General features: G+C 39.6%; 1 protein-coding gene across 3 annotated transcripts in view; it reads right to left on the reverse strand.

Annotated features, from left to right (window-relative positions):
• Window positions 1-21,215, reverse strand: part of sgk2a (serum/glucocorticoid regulated kinase 2a) — a 44,624-nt gene that overhangs the window by 22,895 nt on the left and 514 nt on the right. The window contains exons 1-2 of one of the 3 annotated variants that reach the window (XM_060836124.1): window positions 10,910-11,224; window positions 10,380-10,420 (exon numbers count right to left, since the gene is read on the reverse strand). The gene's annotated coding sequence lies outside the window, so the exon portion shown is untranslated. Of the gene's footprint in view, window positions 1-10,379; window positions 10,421-10,547; window positions 10,603-10,909; window positions 11,225-21,215 lie in introns of those variants that run through there. The other 2 variants (XM_060836125.1, XM_060836126.1) reach the window with 2 other exon arrangements.

Consider the following 21,215-nt stretch of genomic DNA (forward strand, 5'->3'; position numbering starts at 1 on the left):
AGACCTTTCAAGCATCAACATATTTAAAAACAATTAACGCTCTCAGCTATTGGAACTGAGTGTCAATTAAGTCCTGTCTGGGTTATTATGCTTGACTTTGTATTATGAAGGTGAAGGTGATGTACCCTCTGTACGATGTCCTCATTTGCCTCCTCACAAGACTACTGCTGCTCTCCCAGCTTTTCAGAATCCATTACATCTCCTGTTTGCTTTCTCCAATGTTCTGCAGCAAGGCCTCTCAGACTGATCCAAGCATCAGCCTCATCACCTGCCTCATAATGATCTTGGTAAAAGAATGAGCTGCATTGTATCTCTGTTCGACCTTCGTTAGGGTTTACGTGGTGGAGTCACTGGCCATTGTTGCTGAAGGTAGTCCTTGTCTCCCAGTAAGCATCCTTAAAATACAACTTGTTCTTGAATGGAAAAGGAACACAAGTGTTCTCAGGAATACAGGCATCACAGCAGCTCTCACAGTACTTGGTGCAGACTTTACAATGTGGTACAAATAGTCACAGATGACATGTACATTGATAGAATGGAATCCATTTCTGCTGATGACATCAGCCATATTATGATATGACATTCTCAACACAACCTGTATACAGTTTACCTTGCCGTGCACTTAGGAGAGCCCAGCTATTGTTTGAAAGGCCTATGGCACAGGCTGAAGGAACAATACCTCTTCAGCAAACTGAGGGAATCTCAGCTACAACTTCTTCGTGTGGAGCTAGAATTTACGGTTGGTCCTGCGATTGCTGATACCTCTATTCTTCCTCAGTTTCTCTGTACCTACATAGCAGTGTGGCCATGGCACCAATGACCTCTGCTGTGGTGGGATCCATTGGTCAAGGTTCCAATGAAACATTGTGGGGAATATCAGAAACAGAATACATTCTTTGTAATGAGACCAGTCAGCATTTGCATCACATACAAATGACAGTTTAGTATATTCCTATATACAGTGAGACATGGAAGACTTTAACAAGGAGTGCCATGGACTTTGACATAGGGGACCATATCCCACTGTATGTAGCACCAGTCATACAGCACAAGTAGGAGATTGTAAGTGAGGTAGGATTACTGAAACCTTGACGTGGTCATTGGGCTGAAACAATGCAGTGTGTTTACCATGTAAACTATAGGTGTGAAACTGACGTAGCCATAGAACAACATGTCTGCACCCTTGACTGAGTGCTGCTGATAACAATGGAAAAGTGCCAAGCTGTGTGTTTCTGCTAAATGGTAAGCCCAGACAGAAACAATGTGAGCTTTCAAGTTATCAATGAGGTGGCAAAGCACAAAGCAATGTAGAGGTGTTGTGGCCATCCAAGTTGGCATTCCTGATGAAGGACTTATGACGGTAACATCAACTCTTCTGCTCCTCAGATGCTGCCTGACCTGCTGTACTTTTCCAGTGCCACATTTTTCAACACTGACTCTCTAGCATCTGCAGTCCTCAAAGTGAATAAGTACCAAAAGAGCAAGAGCAGATCCCTGAGGTACAGCCTGATGTGTGCAAAGTGGCCTGGCAGCAGCATTGCAATAAAAAATGTTGACGTACTTCAAAGTGAAGCAAAGTAATGAACAGTCCTCTAAGTGAGTCAGAGATGTGCCATGACAATGTGGTGAGGTTGATGCATGTTGATGTCAACATCCACAGAGAAGGGGATGCAAACAGTTATTTCCCATGGAGTTTGCCTGAGATGTTGAGCAACTGGTGAGCTGGAGCTGCCAGGGTTCCACTATGGCTTTCATCCCAGGAATTGCACCATCTACCTTTGATCAATAAAGTGAGAGGAAAGGAATGAGGCTAGATTAAGTCCTTGCCAAGTGAAATATAAAAACACAGAAATAGGGACTTTTGATTAATTGGCAAGATTTTTATCTCGTTTTTCAGAACTTGAGTGGGAATGGAAGTTATGCACTTTAACATTAAGAAAGAAAGAAATGAATATAATTTAAAAGGAGAAAGACTGCAGAAAGCTGCAACACAGAGAGATTTAGGGGTCCTCATGCACGAATCATAGAAATCTAACATACAAATTCAGCAGGTAATAGGGAAGGCAAAAGAACCTTGGCTTTCAGAGACAGTGCACGATATAATATGGAAGTCTTGCTGAAATTATACAAAGCAGTAGGCAAAGCACACCTACAATATTGTGTACAATTTAATCCTCTTATTTAAAGAAAGATTTAATGGCAACTGAGGCAGTCCAGAGAAGGTTCACTTGGTTGATTCCAAGTATGGAGGTGATTTTCTTATGAGGAGGATTGGGCAGTTTGGGTTTCTGCTTATTGGAGAGGAAACATTGCTGAAACGTATAAGATTCTTAGGGTGCTTAACAGGGTAGATGTGGAAAGTTGTTTCCCTTTGTGGGAACGTCCAGGACCAGAGGAAGGAATTGCCCATTTAAGACAAATACGAGGAGAATATTCTTCTCATTGGATAGCGAATCTGCGGAATTCTTTACAACAGATGGCTGTCAAGGTTGAGTCATTAAATATATTCAAGGATGAATAGACAGATTTGTAATTAATAAGGGAATCAAGGTTTATGGAGAAAAGGTAGGAAAATAGAGGCAAGGATTATCAGATCAGCCATGATCTCACTGAATTGAGAAGCAGACCTGATGGCCCAAGTGGCCTACTTCTGCTTTTACACATTGTGATCTTATGGACTAGGTTGATAAATATGGGAAGTAAAAGATTCTACAGGTTTTGTAGAAGTACAAAAAGAACAAAATAGTTTTAAAACAATATCATTGGTCAGACCATAATTCGAACATTATGTCTTGTTTCATGTATTACAAAGCTGAAGGAAAACAAGCAACTGATGATAAGATGTAGATACTAGGCATGATAGTCTTTAAGTCTGATAAGATTGGAGAAACTAGGACTCTCTTCCTTAGAACAGAGAAAATTGAGACATCAGAGGTGGTCAGAATAGAGAGTAGCTATAATGATACGAATAGGTAAATGTAAACCGATCTATTATCCTTAACCAAGTGCTATTTTCTCATTACTCTTCATGGTCCTACTTTAGCTTGATTTCTCCTAATGGCAAAGATTTAGATTATTGTCCTTATGTTTAAATTTTCAATTGTGGGTTTGTTCAACTTCCTCCAGATTGATAAAACCCATCCAGGCACCCTCTGTTCATCTGTTGGGCTGTCCAGCTCCAACTGCTCCCCATCCGCTATTAGTGGTTGAACTGTCAGTTGCACAAATCTTAGTCAATCTCAGTGCTCTAAATACCTTCACTTCTCTCTGTTGACCATACCAAAAATGCATTAACTTTGGAAAAAAAGACTTGCATTTATAAAGCACCTTTCACATTCCTGGGATACCCAAAGAGTCTTACAGCCAATTAAGTACTTTTGACACTCAGTGGCTGCTCTCCTGTCTTATGTCCCTACCTTTGAGCTGGCAGTGAATACCTTTGATTGAGCCCCCCCCCCCCCCCTCCAATGGAAGGCAATGGACCTTCCAACTGAATTTCCCAAAGGAGATGGGAAATGGTGGAGATCGGGTACGCCACCACCCTGCCTAATTACTGTCCCCCACCCTCCCCCTGCCTTGCTTCCTCCTGGATCAGAGGATACCGCCATCCTCTACATTTGGCCCAATGTAGAGGTGTCTCTCTGTAGAGCTTCCAGTTGTCCCATTTCACTGCTGTATCCTCGTAGTTGTACACATTATATTCCCCCAAATGGCGATTCAATTAATGTTTGGAATTATTGATCATGTCAGATTTCACCTGCCTCGGGGCAGCAAGTTCCATCTGAATACCATCTCTTGATATAGGGGAACACGAGAGGGACAGAACTTCTTCCAAGGGAACAGCATTGTTATCATGGGCCAAATGGCCTTCATTGGTGCAATAAGACTCTAAATAGTCGATTCTGTAAATTGTAGCATGTATCATGATGTTGTCAAAAACATCCTCACACATCATGTTTACATCAGCAGGAGAAGGTTGCCAGCAATCTGGAGGTCTTTATGAAAAGAAACGGTTCTATGAAAAGTCCAACAGCTCTATTTTATTGTCATCGGTTACATTAAATCTGGGTTACATGAGCTGGTGTTCAAAGACTGACATGAAAAACAGCTTACAGATGTATTTTGGCAGCAGTTACTAGCCTGAGATTGGTAGCAGAAGTAACAGTTTCAGCCAAGCAGTCCTGTTTGTTTTGTCTGGCACCAATTTGCATGGTCCTGTCTACGCAATTAAACATGAAATATTTTGTGTATGTGGGTGCTGCTTCCACACACTTTGACATTTAAATCAACTCTGGCTAAGTACACTTTCAAATTAACACATTTTAAAATGGGATTGGACAGCCCATTGGATTTATTTTCTTCTTTTGAATACAAAATACAAATTCTTGTTGTAGCCTCTAACAATATTGGGACTTTGTTAGTCGGTGGCTGGGGTCTCGTAACACTGCCTTCTAAAGTCAGGCTAGGTTTAACAAATTGCTTCATTGCAACATCCAAGTTGCACTATAAACATAATCTAATGATTCTGATGTAAACATTACTTTGGTAATAAAAGCAAATAACTGCGGATGCTGGAATCTGAAACCAAAAGAGACAACGCTGGAAAATCTCAGCAAGTCTGGCAGCATCTGTAAGGAGAGAAAAGAGCTGACATTTCGAGTCTAACTGACCAACACAGCTTTGACAAAGGGTCAGTTCGACTTCAAATATTAGCTCTTTTCTCTCCATACAGATGCTGCCAGACCTGCTGAGATTTTCCAGCATTTTCTCTTTTGATTAGTTTAGTAATATTCACTTTCCAATGCGACAGTTAACAAGATGATAGATAATCCAGTATAAAGACTTGGTTTATATATTGTGTACATATCAGGAATTTTGCATTGTGTACATACTCAAGCAATCTATCCTTCTCCTGGTTTATAAAATCTGATAACAATCATGTCTGTACAAAATTACAGATAATTAATAATTACTGAATACATAAAATCAATACAGAGAAGACATTTTGATTAGAACTTATCATTCCATATATCCTTAATATTTTGCTAAGATCACTTCCCTCGGTGGTGTTTAAACTGACTGAGTTCTTGCATTTATGGTAAGTTTTGTAGGAGATAGAATCTTTATGGTGTGGAAGCAGGCCAGTCAGCCCATCAAGTCCACACTGGCCTTTCGAAGAGCATTCTACCCAGACCCACCCCCTTCCCTATATGCCTGCATTTACTATGGCCAACCCACCTAATCTGCACATCTTTGGACCGTGGGAGAAAACTTGGAGGAGAATGTGCCAACTCCACACAGACAGTTGCCTGAGGATGGAATTAGAACAGGCTCCCTGGCACTGTGAGGCAGCAGTGGTAACCACACAGCCACCGCATCTCCCATAAAAGATGATATTCCATAGATTTGTATTAATGAATGCAAGACATTAGTGTTTGCAGAGCCATGTTTCTTTCATCTTAAAGCAAAGTCGATACAATTTCTTGCATTGAATTATGAAAATAATTTGTTGTGGTGTGCTTATTGTGATTTATTCCACTCTTAAAGAGGAGATGTATTACAAATCAAGTACTTTAGAAAGACAGTAATCAAAACAAAATATACAGAGTGGATACCAGCTCCAATTTCTGAAGCCAGCCCAACTGACGAGCTGGTCAGTAAATACATTTCAATCACTATGGCTTTTACAGTTTTTATGAAATTAACTAATGTTTATTTTTGTGTTGATGATGATTTTGCTATTTTCAATGCAATGCCACCAGAACCACCTATTATTTCTTTACTTGCATTGTAGTCCAATTATAATGTCTTTTTACCTTAAAGCTTCTTTTTCCCATTTGTTTCATATAAGCTATGGCTTATTCTCAACCGTTCATCACAATGTTCAAGTCCAACACTGCGGCCTGAGCACAAAATTCATGGCTGCACCTCCAAGGGTTTGCTACGTTGTCAGCTGTGCCGTCTGTTGGCTGAGATGTTAAAGAGAAGCCCTGTCTATCCTCTCAGGTGGCTGTAAAGGAATACAGATGCCCTAGCCAATATTTATCCATGAATGAACATCATCAAACAGATTATCTGGTCTATATCACACTCCTTTAGTAGGAGCTTGATGTGTGCAAATTTGCTGCTGATTTCCCACAGTTCAATCGTGATCACACTTCAAAAGTATATCATTAGCTGTAAAATATTTGAAACGTCCAGTGGTCACAAGTGCAAGGTTTTATTTTTCCTTCTTGTTTAATCATTTCTGCCTTCCACCCCACAGAAGTTCTTTTCTTTGATTCATTCCTCCTGCATTTCTCTGTCACTGTATTTACTTAAAATATATTGCATTTATAATTATTTCCAGCTATGAAATAAGGTCATTGAACTGAAATGAGATGCCTGTTTCTTTTTCCACAGACACTGCTGGAAATGTTGATTATTTCCAGCATCTAAAGTATTTTACTTTTGTGTGGCAGTTCTTCCAATTGGTTTCAAAGTACATTGTTTCTAATGAAGAATCATATCAGCCTCAAAACATTAACTCTGTTTCTCTCTCCACAGATGCTGCCAGAGCTGCTGAGTTTCTTGAATAGTTTCTGTTTATATTTCAGATTTCCAGCATTTGCAGTATTTCACTTTTATTTGGTTGAAAAACCGCTATTACAATGCTCTTTAACCTCAATTTTAACACATAGATCACGACCAAAAAGAGAAAGTGTTGAAGTATTTTGAAATGAACTCGTTTTGAGTCAATCAATTTTGATACACATCCCAGACAGATGGGACTTGAACCTGGATCTTTCTGGTCTATGAGAGAGGGACATTACCACTGCACCAGATGAACCCAAATTGTTGTGCACAAGCATTCTCATAATCTATCTACTTATTAAAATATCTTTAATTCATTTTAGGGAAATCATGGATCACATTTAAGTGGGGTTTTAATCCACTCCTCATTCACAGGTGTAATGTTCAAATTAAACCATAACTATTAATCTCTAGGTTAGATGCTTTTATTGTTCACTGTTAAATTCTGACTAATCATCGTGATTTGTGCACAATAAGGTCACAAGTGGCTGATCTGAACTTCTACTATTCTACTATTAACAGAACCATCAGATTTTAAAACAGACATACCAGAGGATGTAGTAATCAGTTTTCAACTTCCAGCATGCTTTTCTCTGACACAAGTCTTGGTCATCATGAAGTACAAGGGTTTTTCAACAAGTAATTTACTTTTTCATAGTAAATTAAATTAGAAATTCAGAATTAAGGAAACATTGCTGTCTAACCAGATAAGCAAAGGAACTGATCTACAGTTTGTCACAATCAATTGTTAATCATTCTAATGTCATGCAATGAAAATTAACAGAATTATAAATGCTATTCTGTGTTATCCTGTGGGATTTTAAACTCGAGGTCAGTTGACCTGTGTAGCATGTTGTCTTTTCTTTTCACCCATAATTAGACATTGTATCCCTTGCTAATATAAAAAAAACTCTTTAAAAAAATCGAGTGACAGTACCCCAATTTTAAGAGGGCAATGAGTAATAGGAACACTTAAATGAGACAATGGTTGATCTGCTACCTTACATCATGTACCTGCATTTGTTCCTTATCCCTTTTGATATCTTCAATTCACAAAAATCATTCAATCTGTGATTAAAGATTAAGACTGGACCAGGCAAAAACTGCCAAATTTGCAGAACATTTCAGACTTTAGTTTGGAGCATCCATGTCTGTCCACCATCTACCAGGCACAAGTCAGGAGTGTAATGGGATACTCCCCACATATCTGGATGAGTGCAGCTCCAACAACCCCCAGGGAGCTTTATACAATTCAGGCTGCTTGATTGGCACCACATCCAAAAACATTCACTCCCTCCTCCAATAAAACGCAGTTGCAGCAATATTTCAATCTACAAGATGCATTACAGAAATTCAGCACACAAACCCAAGACCACCACTCCTCAGAAGGACAAGGGCAACTGATAAATGGGAACACCACCACCCACAAGTTTTTTTTCTAAGACAGGTACCATCCAGATTTGGAAAGTTTTCACCATTCCTTTAGTGTTACTGGGTCAAAATCTTGGAACTTCCTCCCTAACAGCACAGTGTGTCAATCTACACCAAATGAACTATAGCAATTCAAGAAAGTGACCTGTTACCTTTTTGAAGGCATCTAGAGACAGGAAATTTTAAGCACTGTCCTAGCCAGTAAAGTTCACACGTTATGAATGAATAAAAAAATGTATATTCCGTTATGAGTGCCATAGCCACATTTCTAGTAGGCAACTGCTCATGTAAACTTGTCAGACTGCAAACTGGATTCTCAAGTAATAGTGCTACTACAGGTGAAGTAACCACCAACTACCTGAGTGACAGTTCAGTGAAATTGTAGAATTGAAAATGGGAATTTTACTTTCCAAGCCAGGACTTTTCTCTTTGGGTCAACAGCTGGACCTCAGGGTCACATGAGAGTTATAGCCTAGCATTGCATGGGAAACAGTCACCTGGCTGTGATTTTCCTTCAATTGATTCTGAATGGACAGTGGATGGGCTCACTAATGACAAGGGTGGATGGGCTCACTAATCTCAAAGCTGGATGGCCACTGTGGAGCATGGAAAGGGCAGCAAATTAGGTAGAAGAGACAGAAGGTGCTGCCATTTTCAGGTGCTCTGCCTCCATCTTCAATTTTGAAATTTAAGAATGTCTTCAGCAGCTGAACTCCAAGGCCAGTCAAAACCAAGCAGGGTGATGAGGTGGGAGAGGTTCTCCAAATCTACCTGAACTGTTGGGCCCCAATCCATCATCAGTAGCCAATCCCAGTTTCCAATGCCTCAGGAGCCTAGGCCATAGATCTGAATGGACCCTTAACCATTCCTTATCTTGTCCTGTTGTCCCGGGAGTGGGACAAAGCCAGAAACCTGACATACCAGATAGTGGTGTGAATTTCTGGGTCCACCCACTCCCATACTTACCCACCACAGGGGCTTGAAAATCCTGTCAAAAGGGCCCATGAGAACGTTATGAATACAACAAAGTCTAGAAACTTAATGTGAAACTTCCCTCCTCTGTATATCTTGTATGAAACTTATTTTCAAGAGTGTTGTTGAAATTCTGCTCAACAATTACATGATAAATTAAATTAAAGAATTGCAGATACTGGAAATTTGTAACAAAAACAGAAATTGATGGAGAAACTCGGTAGGTCTGATGGCATCAGGGGAGAGAGAAGCAGAGTTAACATTTCAAGTCACTCTGTTTTTCTCTCTACAGATGCTGCTAGACCTGTTGAGTTTCTCCGACATTTTCTATTTTTGAAGTAAGTGATAAATGTTGCAACATTTTATTCCTACACATTTATAGTTATTGTAAGTCGGCTTAAAAGATCTCCAGGTAGAAAGTGAGGACTGCAGATACTGGAGATCAGAGTCGAGAGTGTGTTGCTGGAAAAGCACAGCAGGTCAGGCAGCATCCAAGGAGCAGGAGAATTGACATTTAGGGCGTAAGCCCTTCATCAGGAATGAAGGCTCATTCCTGATGAAGGGCTTATGCTTGAAATGTCGATTCTCCTGCTCCTCAGAAGCTGTCTGACTTGCTGTGGTTTTGAAAGATCTCCAGAAAGTTTGATGACTTTCCCAGATAAACCTGATGGCATGTTTGCCAAAAGTCTGGATTTGTAGTCTACACAGTTTCACATGGATATTGTGTAAAGCTCCCTATTTTAGGAAACTCTGCATTTTTCAGAGTCCTATGTTAATTGTATGTTAATTAAGCATTTAATTCGATTTGGGTAGTGGGTATTAACTGGGGATGCAATTTTATTCATACGTATTGGAACATATATTGGAATGCAAAGGAAGATAGGTAGGTCGGAAAAACTCATTGTGGGCCTACTCCTGGTCCTAACCAAGGCGGCCATTAACAGGTTGAGACAATAGACTGTGGAGAGGATTGCTAGATCTGACTGCTTGCCTCTTGTCTGCAGTAATATTTATGCTGAAGTATTCCTGGAGTTGGATCATATGGTGCCCACTAGCAGGCTTAAGGCCTTACCCAACCTGCAAGTGACAAGGAGGTTGTAATGCATTATTCCCACATCATTGACATTTTAATTTAATTTAAATATTCCTTTGAACATTTGTTTTTGTTAATGCCTCTTTAATATATTACTTTTAAAAATGTGGTTGAATTTGTTTATTTTAAATCTGTTTTTCAAAAGAATATATATGAGCAGACTGAATCTGTATTTGTTGGATTGGAGGAGAATTATATGCAATATCTGTCAAACAAATTTAGAACTATATGAACATTAGGCTTCATCGGTCGATCTAATACTAAAGGTGTAATATAAATTCACATATGAAGAAAAGCAATTCTTCCTTACCATGTATCTTTGAAGAGTGAAGCCCAGTCTTAACTGTGGTACTAATTTCAAAGTGAAGCACATGAAATAAAACAGAGAACATATTAACACAGCCATAAGTTCAATTATCTTACAAATATATTTGTCAGACAACAGACTGAAATACTAAAATACTAAAACTTATCTAACAATGAGTACACAGATTCCCAGTGGACAATTCAATTCATGATTCTGTTTACGAAAATGCTACTTGGTCTAACTACTCCTGTGTGCAATTTGTAACAGAGACTGGGCCACTTAAAGGCTCTGTGTTAATTTACTGATAATATTTTGGATTAGATCTGAGCCTTCAAACTCAATGATGGTGAGAGGGGTGTAACTAACAACCAACTCTCCCATCAGTGTCAACCTTAAGTTGAAGTAGTTTCACTCCTTCTGATACAATCAGAACTGCATTCTCCCGTAAGACACAGAGAAGAGCTGTAGCCCTAAATGAAGTTCAGCTAGCTCATTGTGGGAAGTTACTGCTACCATGAGCTGAGTCGACATACCTGTGAGGAGCCATACACAAAGTCGTCAAAGACATGAAACTTCAATCTATTCTGTCCAGCTGATCACCAACTTCACAAACTAGATTGCTGCGCAATCAGCAAATCTCATTTGTCAGATGCCAACAACACCTGGCATTTATACACTGCCTTTAGCATAGTAAACTCTCCCAGGGTACTCCAGAGGAATGTTATCAGACTAAATTTGACACTGAGCAGCCTGTAACTTGACAACTGGTTTCAGAGTTAAAAAGTTAAAAAAGGTATACTATTAGTGGGAGAACCTTGGGAAAGTGCAAGTCCTCTAATCTCTGACCAGTGACAATAAGCGGCTGCTAATCTTGTGAATGATCTGCAGGTGAAACAGGACTGACAAGGACAGGAACTTGTTTACTAAACAGAAAACAGGAAAAAAAGTACAGTTTCTGATCATCTGGTATTGAAATGGCACACCTATAACCTTCAACTGTCCTATAGTCTCCTCCTCTCATGCAGCATATCTGAAATATAAACGTACCTGTTCTAGTAATTTTACATGACTGATCGTATAAGGAAAATCTCACTATCAGGCCTCACTGAAAAAATTCTGATTAGTATCAACCCATTTCTATCGCACTTTTAGAAAAGTAAATTTGTTAGTGATTATTATTGACACACTGTTGGCACTCTGCTTGGAAGATTTATTATGCTGGACAGTGAAAGGAAACTCAGTTAAATAATCTGGAGAAGAGATAATCATTTACCCTGGGATTCTTTCTGCCAGGCTCTTAATTTCTGAATGTTGTCAGAAGATCAAACCTCATATGTTTGCTCACTTTCCTCACATTTTTGTTGTTAATTAATTTCTTCAAATGTGTTACCTACATTTAATTATTATAGAAATTACTGTTTTCTCCAAAAAAAGCAACCAAAATTGAAAACAAAGTAATACATCAAACCTAATTCATAGCAATGGTTCAACGGCAAGCAATTACAACAAGCAATCTGCAAGTGATTTCATATCAGGAGACACAGGTTTTTGAAAAAACATTATGACTTCCGATGTTTATTTCACTTACACGTCTAAAATAAAATCTACATCAATTAACAAAATGAGAATAAAGGTGCAATGTAATGCAATATAGAATACAATACAATATCCTTTTTCCATCACGTGTACATCATTGTAGGAGTACAGTGAAAAGCTTTTACAGTGTTTATCTTCTCATGGTGACATCTTAGGTACAAAAACCTAGGTACGATTCTCGGATACAGCAGAGGAATAAAAATAGTTGCATTACTGACAGAGTTGAAAGTTGATATCCATATATTGAGTTAGGCAGCAGAAGAGTTTCAGAGGTTACAGGTGTTAGTGTAAATCTGTAGTTTAGCACAGACACAAGTTTCCACCTTTCCTTTCCGGATCTTTTCCTTATCCAGAAATCAACTACTTCATTTGGGAAAAGCCCAAGTCTTTGTTTTAAACAGATCAAAATAAAAACAAAAATGCCAGCGACACTAGGATCATTGTAACATTAACCAACAATCAAACAAAAAGCTATGAAGCTAAGTCAAAATGGCATTTAAGGCGGGATATAATACAGCCCAACCCTGTGAACATCCTCTCCAATGCTACTCAACACAAAGGTGACCATGATAGAGAGGCAAATTGTCGGATCACAATCCCTCCATGGCCTGCTGCTTAGACCTATTGATAGCCATTTTGATTCTGTCTGGAGCAGGCCCACAAGGAAGTCCTCTATTTGCCTGTCCTCCTTTGCACTAGGTGCCCAAAGATCAGGAACATGGGGCTGAAGTGAAAGCAAAAGTGCAAGAAAGTAAATGAATAGGAGATTCAGCCTCCCACAGCCTATATACATATGATCCATGGATACTACTGCACCATTCAAAACTCAATTGGCCTTGGAAAAACCTGACTCCTACTCCTTTAAATAAAAGGAAAGGTAAAGTTGTCATTGTCTTACAAAACCATGGGGTTGCTCTCTCATTAGAGAAAGAAGACTGGTGGTGGCTTAACCTGCAGATCACCAGGCCTCAGGCAAGGGGAGAGGTTGAGAGGGAAAATCCTTCATGATAACTTCAACTGGTGTGGGAATTAAACCCATGTTGTTGGTGTCACTCTGCATTGCAAGCCAGAAAACTGAGATATTTAAATGGAATATATTCACCAAATGAAAATAAATTAAGAATAGCACACCAGGGGCACTGTTACATGAATCTACATCTCAAAGCAAACACAGAAAATTTCAAATTGGGATGTAATTTGGTGAGGTTAGTGATGCATCCCAGCCCTGGTGGTAACCACTTTTCATGAAAAGCTCACAATCTGCCAGTGGACTTGGTCTGCTCCCTTACAAGGACCCCTGGGCATAGAGAAAACCATATTAGAGAGGCAGGCAGTCCCCTTGCACAGTCCACTTCCAGGACCTACTGACAGCTACTTTGGCTAGGCCTAGATGTAGACCCATGAGGAGATCTTCCAATGTCCCGGACCTCATCCACACCAAATGCTTAAACATCAGGAGCTTGAGGCTGAAGAGCAACCAAAAGGACAATAAAGGTTTCTTTTAATAAATGAAAAGGGGATGCAACCTCCTATAATCTTTATTTATCTGACTGACAGACTCCACAGTACTACAGAAAAACAGTTAGCCTGGGAAGAACACTGGCTTTTTAAAAAAGGGCCAGACTGCCACATGCAACAGCTGACTTGGATGCGCCTATAGTCTCAGAACTTGGCTTGCCTCATGTATCCTACAAAATGTCTTGGAGGTATGGTACAGAGTATAGCTACGTCATATATTCTGGAATGGCTTTTCTAGGCGGGTCATCCTTGGTGACTGAGCACTGTGCTTTATAGAGATGCATAAGTAGCTGTGAGGGAAGAAAGGACACCTGCCTAACTAGTCGGATCAACCAAATCAACCCAATGGGGTGAAAGATATCACAGCGAAATGAAACCTACACCAAAGAACCCAACTTGTTTATTTTAAATAAATAAAACAAAATCACAAACAGAAATAAATCAAGAGCTCCCAGGAACGCTATAACTTAACCCCAGAAAGCAAAAACAAAAGGAGAAATTAATCAAAATGTCACGGGGAGGGTGCAAATAATGCACCCAGATCCTGTGATGTTGAATTCAGTTCTTTCCTGAAACAAAATTAACCAACTTGTTCGGATGGGTTATGAGAAACCTTTGAAGTAGGTAGGAACGTGGGCTTTTTTCCGTCAATCTAGGGATACTACTACTGTACCACATGACCCCCAAAGCACCCTACTGTATTTTTCATTTTGATAAACTTATCACCAAATCACTCATCAGGGACAGTACAACAACAACAAAAAAATAGAGGCATGTTGGAAGACAGGTGGGAACTCAATTAAAATGAACTGTTTTTATTCACTTGGAAGGTTCATGGGCCTCACTGGCTGGACAGCATTTAATGCCTATCCTTAGTTGCCCTTTATAAAGTGGTGGTGTGTTGCCTTTTTGAACTGCTGTAATCCATTTGCTGTAGGTAGACCCCCAATACTATTAGGAAGGAATGCTGGAAGAGACGATAATACCCTCCAGGCCCTGTAGTACTCACCTCTCTCTCAAGGCTTTGAGGGTTAACACTCAGTTCCTTTTTTTAAAACCACCAAACCACCTATGTATCTAACTAAATAAATGAAGTACAAGCAACAGCAGCGAAACAATAATAAAGTGAGGGAAACATAGAGAGAGAGTGAGGAGACTAAACTTGAAGAGGGTTGGAGGGATAATAAGGTACTCTACCCCCTCTGATGTCCACCTCCCTCTGAAATGTGCTCTTTCTCTTCTATATCTGGAAGTGTAATCACATACAACTGAACGGCTTTTCTTTTGTACCATCAAATCACCAAATTTTAATATATTTACCATCATCAATAAATCACCCATGTTTCCAATGACTCAAATTATATGCGTTGCCCAGCAAGTGCAATGCAATACCATGAAATGAGAGGGAGAGAGAGAGCAGGATAAATGAGGCAGTTTCGCCCTGGAGTGCCCACCTCTTTCTAAAAACATTTATAGTATTGGTGGACATTGTGTGCTCCCTCTCCAATGACAACTGGGCATGAACATAGCCATGGAACAGGGACAGACATTCGACAAACATGACACTCTTCACTGCACTCAGCTCTTTTCTTTTATAAACCGACATTTTCCTAGCCCACTTCAGTTCTGAGGAAGGGTCACTTGACTGGAAACGTTAACTCTGATTTCTCTCCACAGATGCTGCCAAACCTGCTGAGCTTGTCCAGAGGTTTGTGTTTTAATTTCTTTTATACCCAGAAGTGCTATCGCACACAGCTGAATTTTTTTTTCCCCATATCACCTGTGGTATATTTTTCATATGTTAACCACTATCTGTAAAGCATCTGTTTTCCAATTGATTACTGTACATGCAAAGCCAGTTAAAAGAAATGCAGTATACCAAAGATGATGGAAAGCTCAGGAGAGAGGGAAGAGAGATCGAGCAATGTATTCCGTATGGTTCCTATCTCTCTCTCTCTCAAAACATAAAGGCTATCATTACAATACAGGGGCATGAACATAGCCATGGAAATCAACAAACTATGACCCCCCTCTCTACTGCCTGCCAAGCATCCAATTCCTTTTATTTGAAAATTTAAAATCAGCTTTTTCAGAAATATTATCACACACCTCTGGAGCAGGTGGGACCTGAACATGGATCTCCTGGTCCAAGCTAGGAACTTTACTGCCACACCACAAGACCCATTTTATTGAGCTTGTTACTCTTAGTTGCCCACCTGTTTCCTGTTCCAAGATGAAATCAATCTCAGATCCATCCCATATTTTCAAACAGATCTTTTGTAGGAACAAGGGTGGCGTCACAATATCATTCCCTTATGGAAATCATAGAATTCGTATGGTGTGGAAGCAGGCCATTCAGCCCATCGAGTCCACACTGACCCTCCAAAGATAATCCCACCCATATCTACCCTGCCTCCTTTATCCTTGGAACACTGTATTTCTCATGATTAATCCATCTAGCACATCCCTGGACACTATGAACGATTTAGCATGGCCAATCCACATAATGTGCACATCTTTGGACTGTGGGAAGAAACCAGAGCACCCGGAGGAAACCAACACAGACATGGGGAGAATGTGCAAACTCCACATAGGCAGTTGCCTTGTAGACCTATATTTAATCCTGTGTTTCTAATGCGGTCCCTATTCTGTTTTGAGTGCTATAAATAGGCAGCATCAAGTTACACTGTGAGGTCTTATCTGCTCTTCCTTTGAACAACAGTGGAACATTGTGTATGTGACACTCAAACTTTGCTGATTATTAATATTAGCAAATAGCTAATTGATCTGTTGGATCACTAATATTAAGAATGCACTGGTCACTTAGAAACTTTATTCATTAAACTTAGAAAGGGATTGGATTCCATGTTTCAGCTGCACAAAGGTCTGGATAGAGCACACCTGGTATAGTGACAACAGTTCTGGACACCACCACTAGGAAAGATATATTGGCCTGACAGGAATTGTTATGTAGATCTACTAGAATGATACCTGGACTGCAAGGGCTAAATTATGAGGAGAGATTACACAAAACTAGGGCTGAATTGCCCAGAATTTAGAAATTTGGGATAATTCAAATGAAGTTTTTAACATGTAAAACAGTACAGAACAAGTTAATACAGGGTTGGTACAACATAAAAATAAACATCGGCTCCAGATTTTCAATATTTTAAATGTCTGAATAGTTGGATTTCTTTGATTTAGGAGTCTCGGACCAGGGAGTGGAGTTGAAAATTAAAGTCAGATCTGCCAGGCATGAAATTAAGGGAACACTTCTGAATGGAAAGAATATAAGATGTTTGCACCTCTCTTCTACATTGAGCAGTTGAAGCTAGTTTATTTGTTCATCCTAAATCTGTGATTTTTCTTGTAAACCAATGTTTTTGGGAAATTTGGAAATATGGAATGTGGTGGTTTCTGTGGGTTTTAAAAATTTTGTTCACAGGATATGGGTGTCGTTGGTCAGGCCAGTATTGATTGCCCATCCTAATTACCCACAGGGCAGTTCATATTGCTTGCGTCTGGAGTTACATGTAGGCCAGACTGGGGTAAAGTCAGTTGACAGTCAAGCCTGAGAGATGAAATGGCCGAGCCCTGTGTTCCTACAATTTGAGTTTAAAAATGATTTCTTCACCTTGTTTTTAGAACTTGTTTTTCATTGCAATACCCCATTAAATAAAAATACCCAAGTTATACATATTGTGACAGGTGCCATCCAGCTATTAAGAGATTTGCAAAGGAGTAGCTGACATGGTGTTCAGACAGTTTTTTCTTTGCAGTTAACCTCAACAAAATATGTTGCCTGTGCAGGTCTTAAACCAAAGTGTTTCAGAAGTTCAAGTTTCCGCTTGTTCTTGCCTGCTTGAAAGACATTAAGTGTTCTCATATGACCTGTACACACATTGTTCTTTTTAATGTCTGTTATTACAACTGAGTTCAACATAATCGGAAAATGTTGGTACTCACGTGCCTCGGCCAGCTGCCTCTGGAGAATAATTGTTTAAACCAGTCTCTGTTACAGTAAAAGCATGGAAACAGGACTTGGCCAGTTCACTCCCCAAACCTGCTTTGTCACCCAAAGTGATCTGTGACTGAACTTACACAACTACCTTTGGCTACATATCCTTTAATATCTTATGTCAACAGAAATCTATCCATCTCAAATGTAAAAGTCACAGTTATCTCACATCGAGTGGTATTTCCATAGGAAAGGTTGAAACATTTTGTCATCTTCTCCATATCACTCCTGGGAAGCCTCGCTATAATTTTAAGCTGTGTCCCTTTATCCTAGATACCTGAACCAGCAGAATTTGTTTCATCAACCCTTTCCATTTCCCTTAGTTTCTTGAAATCCTCATCCTTTAATCTTCTAATCTCTAGAGAAACCCCATGCAGGGTTATGGTATAAACTTGATGGACTGACTGGCCTCTTTCTGCACCATAGGGATTCTATGATTCTATATAAACTACTTTGTGTAATTTTTGCTTGTCATTTAACTCTTGAATCTCAGACACCATTCTAGAAAATCCTTCGTTGCCAAGTGGTTCTTCCTGAGCTGGGACCCAGAACTGCTCTTTGTATCCCATGTGTGATTTATCTGGGGCTTGTTCAAGCTGCAGCATTTCCAACGTTTTGTATTTTCTTCCTTTGAGAATTAAAGGCTCACATTTCACGAATCATTTTGATTTGTTTTTATGCTTATTCATAGCATTTTAATAATATACAATATGGAGCCCTAAGCCGTGTAATTTCAACTCAGATCCATGCAGGACACCACAAATTGTAACCTGTCCATTTGAGTACCTGCCCTCCTATTCTTTCTCTGTCCTAGCTGCTGAATTGGTTCCTTAACCAGATCAACGTTCTGTTTTAGCTAACAGTTTCTTAGGATGGCCTTGTAGAAGTCCATTTAAATAACATTCCCTTGTATATAATTTTATTCATCTCCTCATTGAATTCAGTCAAAATTCAGCAAGGAACCACTCATGCTGACTCTCTCTGACCAGCTGAAAATTGTCAAAGTGTTAATTGCTTGATGTCTAATTATATAGAAATTTCCTAATAATAGATGCTAAACTAATGAAGTTATAACTTCTTGATTTCCCTCTGCCACAGCTCTTGAATAGCATAGTGATTTTTCAATTTTCCAATCTGCAGGACAGGTTCCCAACTGACAGAACTTTGGAAAATTATCATTAGGAACATCTGAAATGGTGGAAGAAAGTGAGCACTGCAGATGCTGGAGATCAGAGTCGAAGAGTGTGGTACTGGAAAAGCAGAACCGGTCAGGCAGCACCCAAGGAGCAGGAGAATCAACGTTTTGAGCATAAGCTCTTCATCAGGAATTCTGTCTGTGCTTTTCCAGCACCACACTCTTTGACCTCTGAAATAATCCCTATTTTGAAACACTGCGATGGAAAGCATTCAATGTTAGGATTTGCCATTCCTTTTCTCCATTAGCTTCTTCATTATTGTATTTTTTAATGTTAATTTTATTTAGTCCTTGACTTTTGCCCTTTTGGGACATAACCGATTTCCATATTTTTTTTGAACACCTACATTGGTCTTATTTCCTCTGAACAGATTTGCCAGGTTTACATGAGACAATCTCTGTGCAATCTCATTGACATCAACGTCTCCTAAATAAAAGACTGCAGAGCCAGTCTTGGGGCCTAACATGGATCAAACAACTGAATTCCAAAGATGAAGTAAGAATGACTCCCTGTGGCATCAAGACAGCCACTGACTGACTGTGGCACCAAGGAATCTGAGCTGAAAATGTGTTGCTGGAAAAGCACAGCAGGTCAGGCAGCATCCAAAGAGCAGGAGAATCGACGTTTTGGGCATGAACCCTTCTTCAAAAATAGCTCTGATCTCCAGCATCTGCAGTCCTCACTTTCACCAAGGAATCTGAGCAAAGTTGAAGTTAATATGAATTGGAGGCTTATTCTCTGCTGGTTAGAGTCACATCTAGCTTAAAGGAAGATGGCTGTGAACCTAGCCATGCTATTCCAGTACAGCTAAAAAAATGTCATCTACCAGGCAATGCAGAAAATTGTCCACATATGTTCTGTGCACTAAAAGGTGAAATTCAACCATCAAGGCCAATTATGGTCTTTTCAGTCTACTTTTGATCATCAGTAAAATCATGGATGAAATCATCAGCAATGCTATCAAGCAGTACTTTCTCAGCAATAACTTGCACACTGACACCCAGTTTGGATTGTCATAGTGTTGTCTGATAGGGTAAACCCCAGGATGTTATAATGGAGGAGATTCAATTATGGAATGCCATTGAATGTCAAGAGGCAGTGGTCAGATTCTCTCTTGTTAGAGATGGTCAATGCCGGGTTGTTGAGTGGTGTGAATGTTATAATTAGCTCAGTTGGCTGGATGACTAGTTTGCAATGCTAAGTAACATCAACAGTGTGGGTTTAATTCTTACACTGGCTGAGGTTACTATGGAGAACTCTCCTTCTCTCAACCTATCTCCTTGCTTGAGATATGGTGACCCTCAGGTTAAACCACCACCAAGCATTGCACTCTGTAATGAAGACCTGCCAAATTGTTTGATCGGACTATGGTGACGTTACCTTATTGTATTTGGTAGTATGGTGGACTGTCAGGTTAAGAGTCCGATCATGTGATGTCATGGTTGATGTTATCATGTGATCAGAATCTTAAAGTGACAGCCCATCATACTACCAAACACACAAGCTACTGTTAACTCGGCATGCAATTCTGTGATTTTTCTATGTTTCACACTCTGCACGGTAGCAAATTCTGTTTACTTGCACTCAGAACCTCTACGCTGCTTCAAAGGGAGATGTATTGCTGAAGCTGTCTTGTCACTAATCAACATTGCTTGTGCTCTGTAATATAAATTAATGTGATTGTTTGAAATTTGGCATTCTTGCATTTGTCCTGACAAGTGCAGGTTGAAAGGTTTAACATCATGTCTCCCTTTTCAGGAAAATGCTATTAACTTAGACAGAACTAATAACAGACACTTAAGTTACAACCATGAATTCAGCCTCCTGCTCATAGTAATTAACACCTATTTGCGTTAAAGCACTGTGAATGATTACTAGTTAACTAAGATTGATAAGCAGTTACTGATCACCACATAGCTTACCTAGCTTGCAATTTCTTTCACTGTCTTTGAAAGTTCCGAGTCAAATTTTAAATGTTAAACTAAATTTTAGCTTGAAAAATAAATACCAGAGAAATCTCACTTGTGCCAAGTTCCCGACTTTATCAATTTGCTAACGCTGTGCTCAATTCAACGACGATTCTGTGCTCCACTCATACTGTGGGACATGCACCAAGTACCTGTGAGGTATGGCTGTTTTATACTAACTTACTCTCGGAAATATCACAAAGCAGTTTACAGAAAATGAATCACAGTGAAACTCAATAACTGTTATTATGTAGGTAAGCAGCCTAGTCATTGTGTACAGTGCAATGCCACACAAGGTGCAAGGAGTGGCCTGTTAGTCTGTTGTTCTGTTGAGGTACAACTTGTTGCCCAAGGAACCCAAGGGGAACTCAATATTCTTTGAATAACGTCATGAAATCTTTAATATTAATCAAAACTAGCCTAATAGATAAACAAAGCTTTAGATTTAAGGACCCATTTCAGGTTCTGCTACGATATTTCTTGAAAAGCAATGGGATTGAGGAGCAGATGAGTGTGGAGACTGGCAGTAGTGGAGGTTGCTCAT

The sequence above is a fragment of the Hemiscyllium ocellatum genome, chromosome 15 (assembly GCF_020745735.1).
Source record: "Hemiscyllium ocellatum isolate sHemOce1 chromosome 15, sHemOce1.pat.X.cur, whole genome shotgun sequence".
In the NCBI taxonomy this organism is placed as follows: domain Eukaryota; kingdom Metazoa; phylum Chordata; class Chondrichthyes; order Orectolobiformes; family Hemiscylliidae; genus Hemiscyllium; species Hemiscyllium ocellatum.